The following is a 22,413-nucleotide window of genomic DNA, read 5'->3' as shown; positions in this document are numbered from 1 at the left end:
CTTTCAGCTTGATCTTTAGTCACACACATTTATAGAATTGATAAACTGAAGCATGTGCAATTCAATCTACAGCACAATGCTTCTGGAAAGCATCCATTTGCTTAAGGAAGAACATGTTCCTGGTGTTTAAAAATCATGGCACCATCTTCCTTGCGTAAGCACCAGATACTGTATAATAGTTTGGGGTTCAGCATTTAATATGACACTGAGAAAGCTCCAAAGGTCTCACCTGATATAACTGTTAAGGGCCTTAGTAAAAATGTACTATAGAAAAATGGAACAAGAATTAAAATGAAACAAAAATAATGCTTACTTTTATGTCTGCAATTTTTAGCATGTTTTCCTACCATTCTGCAATCATGGTATTCATGATTCATTTATAAAGCTCCTGCTCTCAACCCCTAATATGCACATTTGTACTATTAATACATAGTTAGAGTCAACCCCTCAAATATATAGGAATATAAATGAGTACATATAATTAAATACATATATCCATCTGTACAAGGACAAATTGCCTTGCATTTCATTACAAATGTGCTTCCAAAAGAAAAAAGTAGATTAAAAAGTGATTATGCAAATAGCATAATAATTAACATTTCAAATGTTTTAGATATTGAATATCTGAAGTGTTCTTTTATGTTCTACCTGGCACCACAAATAGTTCTCAAATAGAAGGCAAGGAAACAGTTTCCTTGGAACTTGACACAAGCTTATATCAGAACACTGTTTATCATTTCACTTCATCAAGGCAACAATTATCAGGATTAGTGGGTCACTGAAGATGACGGGTACTTAGCTGTGGCTCTAGTTTAGCATTGCTTTAGGGCACACAGATGGGACTCCCAAGAGCCCTGAGACATTGAACCTTATTCTACCTGCAGGCACGAAAGCAGGTGTGTTCTGCTGCTCATGCAGCTTTAAACAGAGCATACCACAGGTGATGCTAATTAAGGAAGTCCTGGGAATATAAAGGAGCCTCACATTTTATTGCTGATGGTAGAGTGCCAAAGGTTAGTGAAAAGCTGGATTGTCTCCTGGCCTGGGGTAGATAAGAACACAAAAGGGCACAGAAATGGATTTGAATACTGCCACTTATCAGTATGCCTTTTAAACTACATTATGCTGCATATAATTGTGTGCTTTTAGTGCTAAAATTGGAAGCCTTTTTATGAATGTACTAATTTATTACCTTCCATTTGTGTCACCATTTTAGTGGCTCTTATTTCTTCAGCCAAGAAAGAGGGTGCCAAGTGAGCATAAGGCCAACCTCAAGTGACTATGCTTTTCCCCTCTTAAACGTTGACTAAGAAGTGCTCATATTAAAGAGTACCTTGTCTCCTTTATGTTGTATCATTCATGCCCTCCCCCAATCTACCTTGTATAAAAGAAAGATGTTTGTAAGAAATAGAAGTAGTTAAGATGGTCTATTCATTTAAAAGTATATTGTATTTTTTAATTGTCTACATAGACAATATCAGTAACAATGGCAATAAAATAGTCAATGGCAAAAAGGTGATGGCAAAATGGAATATACTGAAGAAAAACTGATTTACATATATGCATTTCTGAAGCCAGGAGTGAAACCCATCACTAATTTCCTGCTCTAACATTATTAACATACACACACCCAAAGGTGTATTACATACAGCTTTCTTCCCAAAGAAAGTTGGACATGAGGAAAGGATGTGGAAAGGTCCCCAGGGTGTATTCCCTTTCTTGGCCACTGTTAGGACTACAGCCATCCTTTACGCTGTAGGTACAGAACTTAGCAGCCTCAGACTCCTGCTTCAGCAGACATGTAGGAATTATTCAGGTTTATCCAGTGTCATAGGAACATAAGAGCCACCTTATACTGTCTCAGACCATTGATCTATTGGCTCAGTCTTGTGTGCACTGACTGGCAGTGGTTCTCCAGGGATTCAGGCAGTCCCACCTGGAGATGCTGGGGATTGAACCTGGGACTTTCAGCAAACAAAGCTGATGTTCCACCACTGAGTTATGACCTTTCCCCAGTGTCCTTGATTCTGCCTGCTCCAAAAGCATTGGGTAACTCAGGCCCTCTTTAGCTATTTGTTACTCACTGGCATTACTTCTGGTCCAGCTAAGCCACACTCCAGCCATTAGGGTCATAGCTATCAGTGGGCCCCAGCACCATATTTCTCAATACTGGAGTCCAACTCAAAGAACCTAGTTCAAAAGGGGTGCATTTTCGATGATGATGATGATGATGATTATATTATTATTATTAGTCGCTTGCTACCCTAAGATCTCCAACAGACTTACAACATAAGTCTTCCAACATAATTAAAAGCCAAAATAATATATCAAACATAAAACAAAACAAAAATAAAATGAAACAATAACCACTCCCATACAGCCACAGAAAGCTCCAGCAGCACATTAAGAAAACAACATCATCACAGTCTATCAAATGCCTTGGAAAACAGATAAGTCCCCTGGCGCTGAAAGAATGTGAATGAAGGCACAAGGTGGATCTCATTGGGGAGAATATTTCACAGATGGGGAGCCACAAATGAAAAAGCCCTCTCCCTTGTCATCACGTTCTGGAGAAGGGCTTCAGAAGAATATTGGGAAATATTGGGAATATTGGGAATATTGGAAAAGATTCACATTGGGATAGGCGTTCTGTCAGGGATTCCCCTGATTCTTCAGCTTCACTTCATGTAAATCAGGCTTCCTTAACCTTTTCGCTGCCACCAATTTACATGGAATACTTCTTTAAACCCTCCTAGTAGCATCTATGGAAGGCTTTAGGCATTCCACAACCACCACTAAGAGATAGTATAAATCTTGAACTATGTTGTAGGTTTATTACAGGGATATTATTTACAAAAGCGAATAGGGTTGCTCATTTTTGGACTTCATAGGTGCTTGCTGACAGGTTCTAAAATCTCCAGAGACACAGTTGCTGACACCAGCTTCCAAGTGGCTCTCCCCAAAGACCAATTTCCCTAAACCTTCACCCCAGCCAATTACTTCCACAACCCAGTCTGGCTACTGGGGCCAATCTGCTTCTGTGCCCCAAAGCTCCTCTGGTTGTGCTCCTGCCTGTGGGATAGTTTAGCAAGTGTTATACACCCACTTGTGTCACTTCCCTCAGGCAAGACCTTTCTTCAGGTCAGCCCCTCAGATTCAGTCACTGGCTCCCTTCTGATCTCCACCAGACCATGATTAATGACACCCTGGATAATGATATAATGATATAGGCCTCAGTCTTTCCCTCAACTATTGTCATCAACCAACTCCAGCATCAACTATCACTAACACCAGCTGCCCTTTCTAACTTCTAACCCTGACTGACAGTTAACTCCCTACTGCCTGGAACATTCTTCTTCTTCAGGGGTTTTATGGGTTTTAGAGTGCAGGACTATGAACTGGGAAACCAGGGTTCAAATCCCCACACAGCCATGAAGCTCACTGGGTGACCTTGGGCCAGTCACTGCCTCTCAGCCTCAGAGGAAGGCTATGGTAAACCATCTCTGAATACCACTTACCATGAAAACCCTATTCATAGGGTCGCCATAAGTCAGAATCGACTTGAAGGCAGTCCATTTCCATTTCCAGTATTTATTTATTTATTGCACTTGTATACCGCCCCATAGCCGAAGCTCCCTGGGCGGTTTACAGCAATCAAAAACATTAAAACAAATATACAATTTAAAACACATATTTTAAAAACAATTTAAAACACAATTTTAAAATTTAAAACAATATAAAAACAATTTAAAACACATGCTAAAATGCCTGGGAGAAGAGGAAAGTCTTGACCTGGCGCCGAAAAGATAACAGTGTTGGCGCCAGGTGCACCTCGTCAGGGAGATCATTCCATAATTTGGGGGCCACCACTGAGAAGGCCCTCTCCCTTGTTGCCACCCTCCAAGCTTCCCTTGGAGTAGGCACCCGGAGGAGGGCCTTTGATCTTGAACATAGTGTATGGGTGGGTTCGTATTGGGAGAGGTATTCCATCAGGTATTCCAAGGCCTAAAAGGCCCTATTACTGCTACCTATTGATGGCTAAAAAAATCCACACACACACAATCTAATTACAATCGACCAACTAAATTACAGACTTGCAAAAAACACCAAATGGCAGATAATACTAGAGTCTGCAAACCACAGTTCCTAAGAAGGACTCCCAAGTCACCCGCAGGGGCTTCTCTATCAGCCAATAAAGAAATAAAAAACTTCTTTTCATCTCTATATTGTAAGCAGTCCCAAAGAATATGGTCTATAATTTCACAAACCCCACAAACATCACAAAGACCTGAGCCCTCCCCCAATACTAAAAAGATTACTGCATGCTGCACAATGTCCTGTTAACACCTGTAGCAGACAAACTTGTTGCATTCGACCACGCTGGTTAAATATTTGAAAACCCCTCAAATCAGGACAAAAGGAGAATACTCTGTTCCATACTACCAGCTTCCCACCAATGTTGCCATTCCTTAACAATTTCCCTTTGAACACAACATTTAATTTCTCTTTGTAATAAAGGTAAGGAGGCATCGACAGCCGGATGCTGCAAACGTTCTTTGCAGTTAAATCAGCCAATTAATTCCCCACTATCCCTACATGAGCAGGTATCCAACAAAACTCAATCCAGATTGCCATGGAATGAAGTTCTGTATTCAAAGTCCAAATTTCATGGATCACATCATTCTTGCAGGCTAACCAGCCAGACTGAATAGCCTGCAATCCTGAAAGAGAATCTGATAAAAGCAGAACATTATCAGGTCTTACATCCTTAACCCACTCAAGTGCCAATAGGATAGCCATCAACTCTGCAGTCATTACTGATATCCAGTTGGATAGCTGAAATCCCTTTTTAATCCCAAAACAAGGGATACAATAAGCTGCACTCACTTTGCCATCAGGAATCCCGGAAGCCATCCGTAAAAATCATACAACAAAGGCTTCACTGAGAAAAAAATGTATTCTAAAGCCATGTTTTTAATACTCAAAGCTCCAGACTGCTGTAACCCCAATTTACTAATGTGCACATCCACCAAAGGGGGAATCCCTGACCAGCCATAATAATTAGAAATAAACTTCCTTGAAATAAAACTGTTAACTATGTTATATTTCTTTAACAAATAACTAACTCAAACCACAGGGGAGTACTAAGCTTTAGCTTCCTGGGATCACCAAATTCCCAGCATTCATCATATAAGCCACATAATGGACCTTCCTGGAAAGAGTACAATTTTCCCCATAACATAAGATCCAGGAAATCACACCGTAAATCACATGGTCATTCTCCACTGGCTCCTTGTAAAACAGCATGGGGAGAAGTGACAAAGGCCCCATTAATTATTCTCAAGGCCTGAGACTTAATGACTTTGAGTTGCTGTAAGAAAGTGGAAGAAGCCAATGCATAGGCTTGACAGCCATAATCTAGCAAAGGTTGAATATATTCACAATAAAACATCAAAAGTATCTTCCTATCTGCTCCCCATGTACTTCCAGAAACAACCCTTAGCATATTTAACCTAACTTTACTTTTCTGGAGCACAGAATCAAGATAAATAATAATAATAATAATAATATTTAATTTGTGTGTCGCCTATCTGGCAGATAGCCACTCTAGGCGACGTACATTAAAATGAGATAAAATACAATAATATCAAATGCAGTCACATTAGTCTCAATAAATAAAATACTGGACAGTCATCAATACATTTATAAAATATTTACATTTGCAGCATATAATAGATGACAAAATCATGGAGATTAACCCATGTTAATTTATTATCAAAAAACGTACCTACAGCCCCAAGAATTACCCCAGTCTTCCAATTTAATCAAAGCCACATTAAGGCGGGATTCAGCAGCCTCGAGACATCTGCTTTGAACCCATAGTGTGCAATCCTTGGCATACAAATGAACAGTAACCCACTGGGAATAACAAAAGGAAGTTCATTAATCATAACATTAAAAAGGGTGGGGCTAATTATACTCCCCTTGGGGAATACCATTATCCATCAAACGGGCCTCAGATAAAACTGAACCCACCTGGACTCGCAATTTCTGGCCTTGCAAAAAATATCTCAACCACCAAAAAATCTACCCCACAAACCCAATTGAAACAATGTATAAATCAGGCTTCCTTCCAAACCATGTCATAAGCCTTTTCAATATCAAGGAAAACAGCTACTAAAAATTATCTGGAGCAAAAACTCTTCCAAATTTCTGTTTCCAATCGAATGACATCATACATAGCATGTTGACCACTATTAAAGCCACTTTGTACTGGTGTCAAGATACGCCTCTCCAAAAATGCCACCAACCTAACATTAATCATACGCTCCATAATTTTGCACATACAAAGAGTAGGTGCAATAGGCCTATAGGAAGTAGGATTAGACTAAATCTTTCCCGGTTTACCAATAAGAACAACAATTGCATGTTTCCATCCTTCAGGCAGCGTACCTAGTTTCCAAACCAGATTATAAAAAGTAAGAAGTGTTAGCAAACACTCTCTAGATAAACGTCAAAGCATTTCATATCCTATATTATCTTCCCCAGGAGAAGTATTCTTACTTATATTTAATGCGGTTTCCATCTCCCAAAGAGAAAAATCCATATTCAAAGAGTCTTCACCATTTGGTGACCAATCAGTTAAAATATCCTTATATGTTCTAAGATCCCCCCCCCATAGTTTAAAGGCCTCTGACCAATTATCGATACTACAGACCTTTCAAAATACTTCTGACAATACTTTAGCTTTCTTAACCTTAGTAGTGCATACTTCTGAACCAGTGATCAGAGCAGGAATACTCTTCCTCTAGCCACGAATACTACTCATTGCTCTCAGTTGGTGATACACCAATGATACTGGCTTATACATAGCAAAATCACTACAGAAATGTCACCAACTATTTCTCTTTGCACTTCTAAGTGTCCTTTTAACCAAGGCTTTACAGCATTTATACTCCATTAAATTTTCTCCAGAAAATGACCACCTAACATTCCAAAAAAGCAATTATGTGCATGGATCACTCTACTACAATCCTTTGACCACCAGGGCATTACTGGAAAATGTCTTTGTAGTAGTCTATGCTTTGGAATAGCCTGAGAAGCAGCATTAAATTTATTATGAAATGTTTCAACATCATCTACTCCAATTAGAGAGTCAAGAAAGTCCAAACATTTTTGCTGAAATAATACCCAATTAGCCTTTTTATAGTTCCAGGAAGGAATCAAGTTTGTATCATCAATATAGCCCTTCCCCTTATAGGTAATAATCACTGGAAAGTGATTACTTCCCAAAGTACTTTCCTGAAAAACCTCCCATCCACAAAAAAAGCAATATCTCTGGAAACAATTCCTAAATCCAAACAAGACAGATGTCCAGTATATGAGTCAAAACAACCAAATCAGCATCATCACAAAAATCCTCCAAACATTTCCCATTACTATCAATATTACTACTGTCCCAGAAAGAATAATGACTATTAAAATCACATATAATACAACCCCCCTTCTTCTCTTCTAAGACACAACCCAATCCTTCCACATCAATAGGCAGGCAAGGATTAAATACATTAACAATTCTTAAAATAGCAGAAGAGTCGACTAAAGGGACATCCACTGCAAGATATTCAAAAGCCATTTCCTTCATAGCTAGCTCTACAAAACTCAAGGCCTCCTTTATAGATTGCTACACCTCCACCTGCTCCATTAACTCGATCTCTATGGAGGGAAACATAACCCAATAACTTAAAATCCAAGGGCTCAAATAACCAAGCTTCTTGAATACAAATCAAATCAGGCAAAAGAGAAAAGGAGATGTTTCACCTCCTGGCTATGGGCAATTAAACTATGAGCATTTCAGCTCCAGATCTCAATACCAGAATAATTAATCCTCAGGTCTTCCTAGTAATTCACAAATGCATTCCATAGTTAAATCCTCCACTCCCAAAACCCTCCAGCAGCCTTAAAAATAATCAACATTTTTTCAGTTTTTTCTGTTTGGGCTGTACAGTTAATCATATCTACCATAAAAGCTACAAAATGCTCCTTCTTAACAAGTAAAAGGTCAGTATCTTCCACCCTCTTCCCTGACAATGATTTTGGGGTAACCACCAGGGGAGCTAAAGGGCAGGCAGCAACTTTATTAACCCCTTTATTCTGCTCCTTACAATGCCCAACAGCTGCTGCATAGGAAATTCTCATCTTCACTCTCATGGCTTGAATATCCCAGGACCTCTCAGCCTCTGGACAACCCCTAAACATGGGACTATGAGCTCCCCCACAATTACAACATACTGGAGTAGAAGAACTGTCAAAATGATCAAATGAGTGAGGATTGCCACACTCCCCACACAGCATACCATCCCGACACGCAGTAGCAACATGTCCAAAAGCCTGGCCCCGAAAACATCGAAGGGGAGGGGGAATATAAGATCTAACCCTGAAAGTCTGATATCTGAGAAATACATGCTCTGGGAGATCCTGTCCTGCAATAGAAAAAAGAATTTTAGTAGAAGGGCAAGCCACTCCATCACGTTTAAACATTGACCGTTTGAGTAACTCTTATTTCCCCTAAAGACCTCTTAATATCAGCCTCAGGAACAGCCAATGGAACTCCCAATTAGGGATGGAAAGATCCATCAATTTCCATTCCCTCAATTTCTCATTTTTCCAATTTTGAATTCAGTTCTCCACATTTCTGCAGCAATTTGCAATTTTCAAAAAAAATTCTGATGAAAATTCTTCAGTATTCTAATGCAAATTTCTCCTCATAAACACATTTTTGTAGGGAATTTTGACTAATGTACACATTTTTGCAAGTCATTTTTCATCATATGATGCCATTTATGCATGTTATTTTCACTCATATATTCATTTTATGCACACCTTTCCCCAATATATGCATTTTTGTAAAATGTGTTGGGTTGGCAAACTGCATCTCAAAATTTGAATAACTCCAAATGTCAAAGGATGGACATGTTTCAGTTCTCTTATTGTTTCAGAATGTGCAGATTTGATAAATTCAGCTTGAAATGCGAACTGAATCAAAATTCTCACTTATCCCTACTAATACAACTCCCCGTTTTTCTGCCAGAAAATGAGACAGTTGACAAAATACTTTAATTTTCCCTAAGGTCCTAAGATTTAACACTTTATCAGCCTGTTCCTTGCTCTTATATTCCACTAATAAATCACCTCCTTGTATACGTCACGTCTGGTTTATATCTCCAACAGCTTTCTTTAGTCACTCTGCCAACTTGACCAGGTTTATATCTTCTACTTCTATATCTTGTGCAACTGATTTAATAACAACAAAATGTCCTGGCTTCTTCCTTCCCTGAGTAAACTCAGCAACAGCATCCCCTCCATCAGCTGTCCCCAATTTCTTCTTCTTGGCCCGAGCCCCTGCCTGCACTTCCTCTTCGAGCCCCTCTTCTGCATGACCCTCTTTGCACTTCCTTGCACTGGACGGGAGGATTTCTTCCATCTTCCTTCACACATACAAACTCACACAACACATGCGCGCACATAAACCACTCACCCTAAAAACAGCTTTGGTTTCTCCCACTGTAGCCCTTCCTAACACCAAAGACAGCAGGAGCCAGGCACTCCTAGTGAAAGAAAAACCAAATCCTGCCAACTCACCCTGCCCGTTTCTCGCCACCAAACCTCCTCACAACAACCCACTACTTCCCTCACTTTAAAGCTATTCCTCTGCATAGAGAGAAAGAAAGAAGGAAACAACAGATAACAGAAGGGTTGAGCCCACCCTTTGAGCCTCAGTTTTGATCCAAGATGGCGACCAAACTTAAAATCGTCTATCTCTCCAATAGCAAACTATACTTCCCTGAGCTGGTGCAGCAGATAGTGTTCTCACATACTCGGTGCCTAAGAAGCCTCTCTAGCCTTCCCCCCCTTTCTCTCACACACAAGATGGTGGCCCTCTTGTGGGTGATGCTCTGCAGTGTTGCTGCTTCTGCTTCTATTGCTATGGCAATGGGAGCAGCCTGCTGGTTCTGAGGACCACACAGTGGTTGTGATGGTGGTGCTGGGCAACCTAGGCCACAGCCCCCATATGCAGTACCATGCCCTGTCACTGGCCTGCTGCAGCTGCCGTGTCACCTTTATCAGCTATTTCCCTGGAACCTTCAGCTAATCAGAAAGAATTTACCCAATCAGGCCCCATTTTTTTAATATTAAGTGAGAGCCCAAGCTTTCCATATCCTTCTGCAAAGACATTTAGGATAGTTTGAAGATCTTTCTCTGAATGTGCGGAGACCACATTATCATTGGCATATTGAAGTTCTATGACAGAGGTTGACATTACCTTACTTTTTGCTTTCAGCTTACTGAGGTTAAAAAGCTTTCCGTCTGTTCGATATATGATTTCCACACCTGTAGGAAGTTTCCTCTCAATAAGGTGTAGAATCATAGCAATGAAGATAGTAAATAAGGTAGAAGCAATGACACATCCCTGTTTTACGCCTGATCCAACTCTGAATGGATCACTCTAAAAGCCATTGTTATCCAAAACTGTCGCTGTCATGTTGTCATGAAGGAGTCACAAAATATTCACAAATTTATCGGGACATCCAGTTTTCAGAAGGATGGTCCAGAGAGCAGTTCGATTCACAGTATCAAAGGCCTTAGTCAGATCAATAAATGCCATATATAAAGGTCGATTCTGCTCCCGGCATTTTTCTTGAAGCTGTCGTGCAGTGAAGATCATGTCCACTGTCCCCCTGGAAGGGCGGAAACCATTTTGAGATTCTGGGAGGACATTCTCTGAGATCAGTAAGAGGCGATTTGCAAGGATTCTTGTAAGGATTTTACCTGCAGTAGCAAGAAGAAAAGATAGTTCCCACAATCTGTTCTATCACCCTTATTAAAATCTGTTCTATCACCCTTATTTTGTTCTCCAAAGGTGCCACTTGATGCCACAGGGGTCTAGCGCTGCTTTCACACTTGGGGCTGATTGCGTTAGTTTAATAGATTAAAAAGGTAGTGCTTCTGTCCTAATTTCTAAAATTCCTTTCACACTATAGTACCTGTTGCGGTAAAGAACAGCAGCTTTTTCGGCCGATATACCGGTGTTTTGCACAACCGTCTTTCACACAGCTTATTTTTGTCCCTCACCCGTGTGCACTGTTCCCCACTGTGTTGGAGGTCTAAGATCTCATCCTGTCGCCATGCAAGCCCTCTCCTTTTAGGAAGTGACTTTTAAAATTATTTTAGTTGTATCAACACAGGCGTGTGTGTAGGAAATGCTGCTGCTATCTGTGCCAATGTTACAAAAGGAGCCAGGTCTGGATGGAGGCCCGACTGATAAAAGCTCTCAACTCCTTGAGATGCCAATAAGGAATAGAGACGAGACCAGATCAGTATAAAGTCTTGCCTTTTAATACCTTTGCAAAGGGAGGCCTCAATCAAGTGGCTCTCTAGAATAGCTGACAGTCATCATATTTATAGGCTATAGATGCGTCACATACATAATATCAGAAATGCATAGCTAATCAAGAATACATCATTTCGGTGCCTTCCTATCATTGTTTAATTTCTCAGCATCTGTCTATTCTGGTCCACTTCTCTGTTCTCATCCCAAACTTCCTCTGTCCTTGACCTTTGGTCCTACAATCTGGGAATAACATCTTTAATTGCTAAAGAAGCAGATAAGCGGAAAACTCCCGTACTTTTCACAAAGCAAGGAAAGCAAGCATATGTTTCATTTTGCATTATTTGATTTCATTTTAGTACAACATTTTAATTTTAACTCATTGCAACACCAATGCTGGAATACTGGTACAACATTTGTAGGCAACAAAAACACAAAAAACCCATGCTACTAAAGGGTGGGAATGCACTGCATGCTGGAATACCTGTCACACGAGAAGCTACAGCTAGCGAAAAACTCCTGTGATCTTCTGGGCTCCCAGTCTTGCTAACTGATTATTTCTGGTATCATTTATCACTGAAATTTGTGCTAAACTTCCACTACATTCCACTAGAATTGTGGAGCTAGCTTGTGCATCATGTGAAAGATCAAATATAATGCTCAAATTACCAGGTAAGAAATCATCAGAATAATGGAATATAATGCAGTGTGAAAGCAATGTAGATCAGCTTCCAGCAGATGCTTCATTTTAGGCAGGTGGGTGCTGGATACTGTCACAGCCGGCTAGGCAGTAGGGTTCTCCTAGACTCCACACAACACCAACTCCAAGATCACAGAAGCCCAACAAACACCAGAACTACAGGAAGGCCTTTGACTATGTCACAGCCATTTGTGCAATAGAACCAATGCCTCCTTCACAGGAGAATGTGAAGTTTATTCAGTCTTTTTCTTTGTGCCCAAGGAAAATGGCAGCATCAGGGCTCTCTTGGGGCACAGGTGGCTCAACGAAGATTGGTTGCCCACCTGCGCACCAGAGGGATCTGTCTTCATCCCTATCTGGATGACATTCTCTTCTGGGCTTTGTTCTGGGAATGGTGTCTGTATGATACATGTGTGTTTCCCTGTGTGTTTGGGATATTTTGTGTGTGTTGTTTGGAGGGGGCTTGCTCTGTCAATTGATCTGGCTCCTCCCCCTCGAGAGGAGGCAGAAGATTGGAAAGGACCCTCCCTGTCATTCCCTCCCTGTCAACAGAGTGTCCTGCACTCCAGTCTGACATGGCAATTCACGGTAAGCAGGGCCGGATTAAGCTGAGGAGGGCCCCTAGGCTGATTGGTGTTTGGGGGCCCCTTCTCCTCTTAGGCACGCATGTGTGCCATCAACCAAGATGGCGGCTGAGGCTTCAGCCCCTTAGTGAAACCTCAGCTGCCATCTTGATTGATGGCAAACCACAAAAAACAGTGGAGAAAAAGGTAAGTGAAGCGGGGTGGATGGTGGGCGGTTTGGAAGCTCTTGTGCCATGATCTGCTGCTCCTGTCCTGCTTCCGCAGATCACGGAAGGAGAGCGGAGGACCCTCTGTAGCTCCAGGGGCCCTCGAGCCAGTGCTCCATGGGCCCCCAAGAGCTCTGGGCCCCTAGGCTTCAGCCTACTAAGCCTAATGGATAATCCGGCCCTGAGGTAAGTAAAATTTCCACTTGTCTCTCTCCTCTCAGAACCTGTCATCAAGCAATAACCACCAAGGAGGCTTGCAACAATGTACCAAAATAAGGCCTCATGGTAGTCACTGAGGTCATATAATAGTTCTTTAAACTCAAACAAACACATACATAGCATTTCTCCACAAATTCTAAAAGATATTGGGGTCCTAAGCTGTAAAGAACTTTATAAGTCAAAACCAGCACTTTGAATTGGTCTCAGAAGTATACCTATTCATACTTGATGGATTCATATCTAGGGTGGCCACTTATGCATCACCAAAAAAAGATGTCACATATTCACAAAAAAATGCAAATGCTGATTTATATATATAGATGCAAATTTAGAAATAATTACTCTAAATAGAAATACAATGCATCTCACCATAGTCTGCTGTCCAGATGCTTATAAATGGGCAACGTATGGTGCTAACTGTAAATGGCCAAACTTTCTTATGGTTTTTAATCTTTAAACTGAACATGGACTGGCTCTTCAAATAGAGGATGTGTTCCCGTTAAGCACTGTCCTTGGAAATACCCCCAAACAGATCATTTTCTTTTGAAAAGGAAACATATGGCCACCTTATAAATGGCTCACAGGAGTAGGTCCTTTCCTATCTTGGACTAGAACATGTAATTAATCTGCCTCTGTGAAAGCTTTTCATACAGGACAAAAGTGATAAGGAAATGACAGGTCCACGGAATTAATGTCAATATGGCTGGACTTCAGTTGGAAGCTTGGGACCCTTACATCCCTAGCTACATGTGCTCTCATGTTGGTTAACACTTCTAGGGGGTTGTTCCCAGATACTGAATGGATACTGAAAGAGGCAGTAGAGAGACCATTCCTGAAGAGACCCTCCCTGGACCCCGAAAATCTTAATAATTATAGGCCAGTGGCAAATGTTCCATTCCTGGGCAAGGAACTAGTGGTGGCAGGCCAGCTCCAGACACTTTTGGATGAGGCCGATTACCTGGATCCATTTCAGTTGGGTTTCAGGTCTGGTTCTGGCATGGAAACAGTCTTGGTCTCCCTGTATGATGATCTCTGTTGGGAGAGAGACAGGGCGAGTGTGACTCTGTTGATTCTCCTTGATCTCTCAGCGGCTTTCGATACCATCGACCATGGTATCCTTCTGGGAAGAGTGGTTGAGTTGGGAGTGGGAGGGACTGCATGGCAGTGGTTCTGCTCCTACTTGGCGGGTTGGCTCCAGAAGGTGGTACTTGGAGAACATTGCTCAGCACCCTGGACTCTCCAGTATGGGGTTCCACAGGGGTCAGTTCTGTCCCCCATGCTGTTCAACATCTACATGAAACAGTTGGGTGCAGTCATCCAGAGCTCTGGAGTGCACCGCCATCAGTGTGTTGATGACACAGCTCTATTTCTCCTTTTCCTCTTCATCAGCTGAGGCTGTCAATGTGCTGAACCACTGCCTGGCTGCGACAATGGACTGGATGGAAGCTAAAAAACTGAGGCTCAATCCAGAGAAGACTGAGATGCTGCTAGTGGGTGGTTCTTCTGACCAGATGGTGGATGTCCAACCTGTCCTGGATGGGGTTGCACTCCCCCTGAAGGAGCAGGTTCATAGCTTGGGGGTTCTCCTAGAACCATCTCTGTCACTTGAGGCTCAGGTAGCCTCGGTGGCACTTAGTGCCTTCTACCAACTTCGGTTGGTGACCCAGCTACACCCCTATCTGGACAAGGAACACCTGGCTTCAGCTGGTAACCTCCAAGTTAGATTACTGCAATGCACTCTACGTGCGGCTGCCTTTGAAGACGGTTCGGAAACTGCAGCTTGTGCAAAATGCAGTGGCCAGATTGGTACAGGGACCAGATGGTTCGAACATATAAAACCGATTCTGGCCCGCTTGCATTGGCTGCCTGTATGTTTCCGAGCTTGATTCAAGGTGCTGGTTTTGACCTATAAAGCCTTACATGGCTTGGGACCACAATACCTGATGGAATGCCTCTCCCGACATGAACCCACCCGTACACTACACTCAACATCCAAGGCCCTCCTCTGGGTGCCTACTCCGAGGGAAGCTGGGAGTCTGGCAACAAGGGAGAGCGCTTTCTCAGTGGTGGCCCCCAAATTATGGAATGATCTCCCTGATGAGGTGTGCCTGGCACCAGCACTGTTATCTTTTCAGCACCAGGTCAAGACTTTCCTCTTCTCCCAGTCATGTTAGCATGTGTTTTTAATTTTTTTTATATAAAGTGTTTTTAAATTTGTATATTTGTAAATTTGTTTTTAATGTTTTTAATTGTTGTAAACCGCCCAGAGAGCTTCGGCTATGGGGCGGTATATAAATGTAAATAATAATAATAATACACTAAGCTATTAAACAAAATGGGTCCCATTTTAAATGTGACTTTCAAATTCTAAGTGAACATTTCATTCATTCATTTATTTTCTTCTTTTTTGGTAGAAGCTATTAGAAGATAGTACATCACACAGAATGCTGGCTGAAAGCTCACTGGGTTGAGAAAGCCTTTTCATTTCATACATCATTTACTACAGCAGCTACACAAAGTCAGCAAATCTTTTACATATATGTTTTAAAATGAGAACATTTCCATAGCACATTCTGGTCATTTACCATTCTCCACTAATGTTTGTCATTATTTTTAAGTGTCCCAGATCCTTGTGGTTTGCATAACACAGATCTTAGAAGGAGGAGCCTTAATTTGTCCAGCAGATTATGCTGAACAGAAAGCATGTTATTTCTTTATTAATCATTGATATATATATATATTTCTTACATTTTGTTCAAGATAAGCCATCCAAGCCATTTTGTATTGGTTTTCTAGCCATGCCCAGGCCTTGAGCCAGAAGCATCCCACCTGCTACCTAGGACATTTTATCATCCTGTTCTCACAGTGGCCAACCAGGTGCCTATGAGAAACCCACAAAGGAGAATATGAGTGGAACAGCACTCTCTCACTTGTGTTCACCAGCAGCTGGTATTCAGAGGCTCCAGTGATGGAGGTAGTACACAACCAGGCATTATGACTAGCTGAGATAGCCTTATCTGTTCAGCTCGGCTTGTTGTTTGAGTGTCTATCCCCTCCCACTCTCCCTCATATAGATTTATTTCAGCCTCACTCTTGCTGGAGTCATGAGTTGAAGGGTGAGAGCACAAGGCTCTCATCCTGTGGCTCCCAGCTGAGGGTGACTAGCCAGGGGGAGGTGGCCTGCTTTGCATCTGGATGACTGTACAGCACACAATATGGACAATTAGGATCACTTATGTCTGTATCACTGGTGTGGTGAAGGAGAATGGAGATGCTGCTTTGCTGCATGGACTAATCTCATGGTGACCTTTGGGGTCATGGGTATGTATATTATACAGCCACAAGAGTGGCTGTATACTAGAGCCAGCATGGGTTTTTCACATTCCGCAATGTTAAATTGAAAATACCCCACATGCCATTCTGATGCTTCCCATAAGCTCATTTCAAAACAAAACCTTATAAAACTTATAGTTCTGAACTCAGAAACACTTGGTACATATCATTCTATATGATATTTTATTCTGAAACACTGAAACTCAAAATCAATTATTGTAAGATGACATTGGTTTTATGTTGGGAAATGTTTGTAAGAAACAAAAAACTGAAACATGTTGCTTGTATAAGTATTCAGCCCTTGTGCTGTGGAAGCTCCCAGTTTATACAGATGAAAGAAATTGCCCTATCGAGGACACAATTACCTTACCATTGGCCTCCACTTGTGACCCATTAAATTAATACAGAACTAAATTATAATGTACCATTTGTAATTCAGTAATATGAGAGCATTGGTCAGGAGTCTGATTACTTTTGCAAGGCACGGAGTCCGTATGTGGGTTGTAGCATTCTTGAATGTGAGTGGTTTGGGTATGAGTGCTTAGGGGGTAAAGATACTGTATGTGGTGGTCAGGGCCGGTTCTAAAGGGCGGCCAGGTTGGGCACTGGCCCGAGGGCCCCAGAGCTACAGGAGCCTCTGAGGGGGCCCTGAAGGGCCCTCCGCTCCCCTTCCATGATCCGTGCCCCCCCACGTGTGCCATCAACAAAGATGGCGGCGGAGGCTTCATTCCCCTTAGGGAAACCACGACCGCCATCTTCATTAAGGGCAATGGTAAAGACTAGACAGGTAGGGGGGCCATGGGGGGCCACTCACGTGCGCATACATGTGCACACGCACACCCACCCACCCACCCACTGGGGGGCCAGGGCAAGCTGATGCCCAAGGGCCCCTGCATGCCTGGAGCCAGCCCTGGTGGTGGTGAATGGTTGCAGTAGTTGCGTGGATGAATGGAGAGAGTGCTATTGTGTGAGTGGTTGTGTTTTATGTTGGTTGAAAGTTTGCACCATGCTGTCTAATAGTTTTCTCCTATCATAGTTATGTATATATGATTATTATGGATATGAATATTGTGTATTCATGTGTTTGGATTTTTCTTAATGCTGTAAATCATTTGAAATTGTGCTTATTGTATATTTATGTATTTTGATTTTCCATTTGTAAGCCACTTTGAGATCTGTAGATAATAAGCAGCACATAAATGTGCTAAATAAATAAATACTCCTCCATGAATTTGTCCAATCTCCTTTCAAAGCCATCCACGTTGCTGACCATCACTACATATTTAACTAGCATGCAAAGTGTGAAGAAATACTCCTTTTGGTATGTCCTGAATATTCCAACATTCAGCATCATTGGATTACTCTAGGTTCTAATATTACTGTTGTTGTTATATGCCTTCAAGTTTATTATGACTTATGGCGACCCTATGAATCTTTTAGAGAGGGAGAAAATCTTCTCTCTGTCCACTTTGTCCACACCATGTATAATTGTATACATGTTTATCATGGCCTTCCCATACTTGCTTTTTCCTTAAACTTTTTCTAAACTGCACAGTTTGAATAAGACAGACAAACAGCATATATAAAAGACCTCTTCATTTTTAAACTATAAATGTGTAGGAGGCATGGGGCCATGCATGCTGGCCCCGCTCTTTCTACACCTGTTCTTGCTGCACTGAGCAGGAAACTCTGAAGGGAACTTATAAGCCTCCCCATTATCAGGAACACCACATGATTGGTTTCCTGAACGCTGGAAGGCTTGTAAGTGAGTTAGGCAAACATGCTTACAAGCCCCTATTAGATCTTGCTGCTTAGTACAACAAGGACAGGATGAGGGGGCTGATGCCAGCACACATGGCCCTGCACATCCTAGACATTTATAGTTTAATAATGCCTGAAGTTGGCTTTCATATTCTAAATATCTACAGCTATGTGTGGATTCGAAACTATATATAAATATAATGTGGAGAGAGTGGTATATAGTGAATGTACGGTTGCATTCTGATGTAGGAGACTCAGGTTAAAATCACTATTGAATGATAAAGCTCATTTAATTCCCCTGGGGAAGTCACTATCTTTTAGCATAATCAATCTCATAGGCTTGTTGTGTTGATAAATAAGCTATGTTTAATGAAGAACTTTCAACACCGATATAGTTGGGACACATTCGGTCCAGGTATTAATAAATCAATTTGTAAACCTGACAGACAATTTTTTTTTATTTAACAAAATTTATATACTGCTTGATTGTAAAAAACAAAACAAAACACCTCTAAGTGATTTACAAATATGGTGTAATGGTCAAAGTGTCAAACTACAACCTGGGAGATCAGGGTCAAGCAATGATGTTCTCCATTCAGCAATGATGTTCAGTGTCACTGGGTTGTTGCACATATAAAATGGAGAGAACCATGTATATCACCTGGACTGCCTTGGGGGAAAGGTGTGATATAATAACTGATGTTAACGAAGCCTACATTATTTTGAAAAGGGGACAACATTTTTTCTTTCAACTGAGATGACTAGATATCCCAAGAATCAGCACAATTTTGATTATAACCAGTCCCTAAAGGTAGAGTGAAAAAAGTTGCAGTTCTTTTCCTTAAAATGCACACACAACATTTTATCACCCTTTTGAGGTTCCATAAATAGTTTTCAAAGTTTGGTTCAAACTGAAAAAGAATAAGAGTTTTATCTCTTATTCAGTGTTTGTGACCCAAAGAATAGTCAGAAAGCCTGACCTTATGTACCTAAGGGATAAGTCTTCAGAAAATGTGCATGAACCTTCAGTAGAGAATTCACAGTTGCTCTGAAAGGTAGAAGCAATGGAAAATGTGTTCTGACATCTGAAGGGAGAAGAGAAAGACATATGAACAAGAATACCATCTCACAATTTGGTCAGGATCTGTTTAAAAGAACTTAGTTATCCATAATACAAGATTGTGAATTGGTAATGTGCAAGTAACTCATTTAACTCCTATTTTGTTTTGCTTTTATTTTTCTGAAGTTAACATAGGTATATGTCTCAAACTCTACTACCTAATCAATTTTCCCCTTGTGTTTATTTCCCTGCACATCATAAAATTGTCTCTGAAAGGTCCAATAATTACTAATCTAGGACAAACAGCATGGCGTGTGACAATGACTACATTAGTGCCCCTATAAGCTTCCCTACTTAAGGAAGTTCAGCATATTTTCAAATATGCAATTAGAGCAAAGTTTACTCCAGTAGAGCTTTAATCAATTCCTTCTAGTGACATTGAAGGTAAAATGAATATGAATTAGCACTATTCAAAAGGATATCCATTTCACTTCTGGGGTTCAGTAATCTGATGTTTAGCTTCAAATTTTTTCATGCATAAGGAAATAGGACAGTATCTGACAGAGTGCTTTCACATTTTAGAGATGAACTAGACTATTTTACAAGAGTTTTTGTTATTTGCTTTATGAGATATTATAAGTGTCAAATCAATAATGTTTTCTGGGGTATAACCTGACATGAGGAACATAGCACATCTGGTGAGGGGAATAGAAGGGTCCAGGTTATACTGACCCCTTCTTATGCTGAAGAGCAGTAAGGATATGAATGAATATTGCAGAGCTATGGACAATATATTGAAGAAAGAATGAAATGATGGAGGAATGAAAATATCTGTATGTATGTATTTATTTTTATTTGTAAGAGCACTGTATGCCCCTCACATGGCTGGTAAGGGTCATTCTTATTCCTGGGTACTCATTGGGAATAACCAACAGTGATTCCTGGTAACTTCAGACTCATTCCTCCATACCCCTTTAAGGGAGCATGCATTGAAATAAGGGATTTTCAAAGTGGAACCATCAGAGACCTACTGTGATTTGTTTGCAAAACATTTTAATGATGAAGTCACTTGCATTTACCAGGACCCAGATTCCACCATTATAATAGGGGGTCTCTAGAGCACTGTCTAGTCCTGCACAGTTGGATAAGTTTCAATTGGTACAGCTCAAGAATATGAACAAGATGCTTGGTCAGGAATCTTACCCTTCATGGCTTATTAAAACTAGTAGGGAAATATAGCCGGCCTTGGCCAAAAAAGGTGATTAATACTGCACTGTGAGATGGGATGGTCCAAGATTGCCTAAAAGAGGTAGCGGTATAACTATGCCTTTTGAAATATGCATTGGACCCAGAATATCTAAACAATTATAGACTGTTTGCAAATGCCCCTTCCTGGGAAAGGTTCTTGAATGGATGGTTGGCAACCAGATCCCTGCATTTTTGGAGATAACTGACTTTCTAGATCCATTAAATGGATTTTCTATATCCATTTAAACTGATTTCAGAATGTAGACTGCCTTGGCTGTCCTGTATGATGACCTTGTCGGAAGACATAGGCAGAGCATGACCTGATTTATTGATACCATCGATCATCGAATCCTTCTAGAGCAACTGTCCACATTGGGGGTGGGTGGCACTGCTTTGCAGGGGCTATGCTCCTGCTTGGGGAGCCTTTTTCAGAAGGTGGTGCTTGCAGGATGTTGCTTGGCCCCATGGATTCAAACAGCTATTGGATTCCTCAGGTTTCAACCTTATTCCCCATGCTATTTAACATTACGTGAAACTACTGAGTGGGGATATATGAAGCTGTGCAATGTGCTGCCATCAGTATGCTGATTACATGCAGATTTATTTCTCCTTTTCATCTCAAGCGGGTGAGATGGTGGATGTGCAAAACCAGTACCTTGCTGCAGTAATGGACTAGGAGAGGAACAATAACCTGAAGTTCAACCCAAACAAGGCAGAGATGCTGTTAGTAGTTGGCTCTCCTGCTCAGATAAGTATTCAATCAGTTCTGGATGGGGCTGCACTTCTACTGAAGAAAGATTATAGCTTAGTAGTTCTCCTGGATCCATCACTGTCACTTGAGGCACGCTGCCTTTGAAAATGGTCCAGAAACTGCAGCTGGTGCAGCATAGAGTAGCCACACTGTTAGTGGGAACCAATTCTGGCCTGGCTACACTGGCTACCAATATGTTTCCAAACCCAAAGTGCTGGTTTTAACTTATAGAGCCTGATACAGTGTGGAACCCCAATTCATTGCAGGATACCCCTTCCAACAAAAGCCTACCCAGAACCTGAAGTCATTATATAAGGCCCTCTTCTATGTGCTTTCTCTGTAAGAACTTTGGTGGGCCTTTTCAGTTGTGGCCCCGTTTGGAGTAGTTCAGTCTGGATGTGACTAGGTCATAGATAAGTGAGGAAGATCCAACTTCTCTAGATATAGCTGGATTTGGCATACCAGCCTGAAGCATCTTCCTGGCCAGCACTCCTATGCAAGCTTGCCTGGTTACTGCCAAGTCTTGGAGAACACAAAAACTGCACGCTTGGTCCTTCAGGGGAAGTACAATCCCATCTAGGCCAACTGTAAACAACCTTCCAGAGCACATAATCTCACTACACATAGGAACCCTGCCTTATCTGAATTTAGCCTCATCTTGTTTGCCATTATTCACCCCAGAACAGCTTCCAAACACCAGTTCATGATTTCAATGATCTCACTGGTATCTGTAGCTGGAAATGAGAACTAGAGCTGAGTGTTAGCTCTATATTGGTGACACTCAGGGTTGCCAGGTTGGAACCATCCAAAAACCTGAGAAAATGGGGGCGGGCCCTAGTGATGTCATGGGGCGGGCCCTAGTGATGTCATGGGGTGGGCCCTAGTGACATCATGAAGCATGATACATTGTATCAATCATGCTTGCGTGCAGCATACCATTCAAAAAAAAAATTCTGATTGGAAATTAAAATAGAAATCTTACCTAAAAGAGGTCCAGCTGAAATGACAAGGTCATTCCTTCTCACCATCTTAGGGAGTATGGATGGAAAATGGAAATGGAATGCCTTCAAGTCGATCCCAACTTTTGGTGACCCTATGAATAGGGTTTTCATGGTAAGAGGTATTCAGAGGTGGTTTACCATTGCCTTCCTCTGACTTTGGA

The sequence above is a fragment of the Rhineura floridana genome, chromosome 5 (genome assembly GCF_030035675.1).
Source record: "Rhineura floridana isolate rRhiFlo1 chromosome 5, rRhiFlo1.hap2, whole genome shotgun sequence".
NCBI lineage: Eukaryota > Metazoa > Chordata > Lepidosauria > Squamata > Rhineuridae > Rhineura > Rhineura floridana.
Note: the sequence above shows the minus strand (reverse complement) of the source record.